Source organism: Hesperophylax consimilis, chromosome 25, assembly GCF_061612785.1.
Source record: "Hesperophylax consimilis isolate HC1 chromosome 25, BYU_Hcon_1.0, whole genome shotgun sequence".
Taxonomy (NCBI): domain Eukaryota; kingdom Metazoa; phylum Arthropoda; class Insecta; order Trichoptera; family Limnephilidae; genus Hesperophylax; species Hesperophylax consimilis.
This window is the reverse complement of record NC_142860.1, coordinates 26,206,867-26,211,141: the sequence shown is the minus strand read 5'-3', so window position 1 is coordinate 26,211,141 and position 4,275 is coordinate 26,206,867.

Sequence of the window (4,275 nt, the reverse complement as noted above, 5' to 3'; positions counted from 1 at the left end):
GCCAGGATTTTAACCCGCGACCTCCAGCTTGCTAGTCGAGAGCTTTATCCCTTGACCACGGAGGCCGTCAAAATTGGGTATGATTTGAAATTTTCAGAACCAAAAATATTATCGTCATTAATTGTTTGCCTTGTTTAGCCAAAGTTTTGGACAGCAAAACGGTGTCCGTCATCAGGGCAGACGTGTAAATTGTGTTAAAGTGTGTGTTTATGTACGTAGAAGTCATGCCGTGTTGCGCGCGTTAATCTTCTTAGGGCCGGTATTTCAGCATAATAATTAGTGAAAATAATGTGTGCTTTTTGGCGTTTAGTTTTGGTGTAGCCGTCAGTATCAAATACCAAGATATTTATGTTCGACAATGTAACTCTATCAGTAATGTTGGATAAAGAGGGAGGAAGGGAAACACAGCATAACAACCAAAAAATTAAAAACAATAATGCACGTAGAAAACTTAGTAATATGAAATATTGTCAATTTATTAAAAATCGGGTCAAATTATTCGAATTCTTTCACGAATAAATTGACAGATTTCAACACGAAAGTATTATTATTATGTCGAAACACGTGTTCATAAAAAACTACTACTTTCGCAATTCGTCATTAAATTTATCAGAAGAATGCAGCTGCATGAAAACGTGTTCCGATATATTACGAATGTACTAATTAATATTTTATTAGCATATGGCCATAACAGGTTTTTAATAAATCAGGAATACTCATTTTTCTTCACGTGGCAGATCGGGGTTCAATTCAAAAAACAGATGTTTACTCTGAATGTAATTTTTTTAATTCCTCAAGCCAGTACGACAATGAATTCCCCAATCGGAGAATGTTGTGAAGCTGAATATATCTGGGAGGGGAAGGAGATGATGGGTAAGTGAATGGTTGGGTTAGGTTAGGTTAAATTATGCATTTATTTAAAACACTGAAAATGCCATTTAAAGCAACGGTTTCGATTATTAATATACAATTTACCAGGGCGATTCTTATAGCCAGAATCTTAACGACGTAAGTGAAAGAGCCGTGCATAAAAATAAGCGACGCGCGGTCCTGGTATATTGGACAGACCCAAGGTTGAATTTGCCCTATCAAATATCTAAAATAAAGTGGGAAACGACAGAAGTGATGAAGTCATGTAAAAACAATATTCGGCATGATAATTAATGAACAGACCTACGGTCAACTTTGAATTAGCAGGTCTAGAAAATCGATCTTTCCGGGGGTTTATTTTAATTATTTCTGATGAACGTATTACTAAAATCGCAAATTTTTCTAGAAGGATCGCTCGAGAAAATTACAATTCATCGTTTAGAAGAATAAAATCTGATGCTTACCGCTAATTTTATAGTTAAAAACATTTTATATAATTTTCAAACACTTTTACATAAAATATTTTAGTTGAAAGGTTCTGTTTTTATCGATGTTAAATATAAATAACGTACATCCGTAGGAATCCCTCTAGAAACATTTGAGATTTTAGTAATACGTTCATCAGAACTAATTAAAATTTGAGCGTCGAACAAACCCCCGTTGTTAGAGTCTTGTGTCATCTTATTTTTTAATAAACGCGTTGTAATAAGTCGTTCTTTTTCCTTCTATATTCCAACTTACAAAAACGGTAAATTACTAATTGTTTATCCATTTAATTAATTAATTTGATTTGTCCCCGAAACGAATAATTAGTCAAACAACGTTATCAAAGGACTTCATTCATAAAAATTAATACTTAATTATTATTAGAGATATTAATATCTACTGTTCTACATAATTAAGTTTTTCTTAATACCATCCTTTCTTCTCATATAGAGGGATGGTAACTTATGAGATTTATTGACACGTCTAAAAAGGCTTTTACATAAAGGTGATAAACGACATCGTAAATGTACAGTGTACATATAGAAGAATATCTGTTTTCTAAGGGAAATAATAGTAATACAAATGTTTATTTCGCGATCAAAACAATTTTAAAACTATCGAAATCTGACGTTGTACGCGTGACGTCATACGTACCTCGGTTTAATCTGTTGACAGTAAGGTAAACCCCACTCACGTTAGTATAAAATCAAAAAATCCCAATGTGACGTCATTTGTACCTATCCCATTCGGGTTGGTATGAAAACAAAAAAACCCAATTTAAATATTTATCGAAGAAATCATTAATTTTTTTGAAATAATTTGTATGTCAGTGGTAACCGGTGTGCTAGTCACAAACTTGGCACAAAATTTTCTGTGTTCTAATGCATGACCGACCCCGTGTAAGTTCTGTTAGAACCAGCCGACCAATCACAGGGCATTTAACTATCTTATGGTTACAAAAAAAAATTATGATGATTTATTAATTCTACGTTTATTTAAACATAAAGTTATTTACTTTTTTTACTTATACAGGATTTTCCAATAAGAGGTGTTATTTTGATATTCAATCGTAAAAGATCAATGGTTTCGTTGCTTGTGTGGCCCGTAACGCCGTCTTGTTGAAAGTAAACGTTGTCCAGATCAATACTATCCAATTCCGGCCATAAAAAATTATTAATCATCTCTCGATAGCGCAATCCATTCACCGTAACTGTTGCTCCAGCCTCATTTTCGAAAAAGTAAGGTCCAATGACTCCGCCGGACCATAAATCGCATCGAACAGTCACACGTTGAGGATATAGAGGCTTTTCAACCATAACTTTTGGGTTTTCAGAGCCCCAGGACAATTTTGCTTGTTGACGAAGCCACCGAGGTGGAAATGGGCCTCATCACTCAAGATGATTTGCATTTGATTCACTCAAGTGAATTTTAATAATTTCAATGCGTTGTTGAAGCGTGTGTCGTTCCATTTGTATTAATGGCGTAGTTTCTACTTATCAAATGTTAAAAAATAACAGCTTCAAAAGTAACATCTACCGAAATAGCGGGCTATTCAAAATAACACCTCTTATTGGAAAACCCTGTATTTCAAAACAATTTCATTGACAAGTTTGAGGGTTGGAGTAGAAATATCTTATTTTATTTGGCGATACCTGTTGTCTTTCAAATTAGTACAACCAGATCGCACTTCAAGGTAATATCAGTGAGATAATTCATGAGTTGAGATAGACAGCGATAGAATATAAAGGTACTTCCCTCCAATGAATGAATAATTCCAAATTCCACGGACAACATCCTACGCAGTATCAAAATCATTATTATTTAATGTTTAGAGTTTAATATTTCATTAAATATCGCATTTCGTCAACTTTGAATAACATTTAGCTGAGCGTGGGAGGCTGCGAAGTTATCATTCATACGACCGAAGGGTAGTTACTAAATTTCGGGAATATTTTTTTAATGTAGGTACCAATAGAAGATAAAGACAGCAATAAATGATATCATGTCTTCAAATTTTATGCAGGGTGTTCGGATGTAAATTGCGCTAACTTTGGGAGGTGATTCTAAATGACGGTAGAAGTAAAAAAAAAAATATTTTTTTTTTTGATATTTCGTAATATTTGAAATTTTTCCATCAAGCAAGTAAACTTTTGTATCTAAAAACTACATTGCAATATATAAATGTTATTTATCTCTTTTTTATTTGTAATATTATGAAGGATCAGCTTTCGCAGTTAGTGCCCTCGGACAACCTGTGTAAAAAATACATTATTTTTATTATCAACAATAATTATTCGCCTGAAATTTCGATACAAATTGAAAAAATCTCCCGAGCAAAAATAAATGCCGCCGACGGAAATTGAACCCGCACCTTCTAATGTCCGGTCAGGTGCTCTGGACCACTGAGCTACATCAGCTTGCTAAGCCGACGTTATTATGGATATTTCAGTCGACTAATTATTGCTTATAATAATTTGTTTTCATTTGTGCTATGCATAAAAACCTTAGTTAATCATTAAAAAATAACATTATTTTTCTTTTAAAGTAGGTACCTACCTGCCCACTTACTATTTGTTTTTCTAATTTAAAAAAAAACGATAACTGAGTGGTTACAGTCGCAGATACAAAATTTTATTTAATTAATCAGTGTTATTTTACAATTAACTGTTAATAATAATATAATAGTATATTTGCGGCAAATTGCAGAGTGGTAAATATTTAAAGTATCGCTCTGGTGGAAGATCATCATTCAGAATATAAATGTTGCTTGAAATAGCTTTAGTTATACTTGGTGACGAGATATGAATATCCAGGTAATTTCCCGCTAACTCTTCTCCATTTCCTTCCCTTATCTACTACCTTAAGCCACACGACATACCCCAATTAAGAATGCCATAGTATCACTGGCTCTCCAAGAAG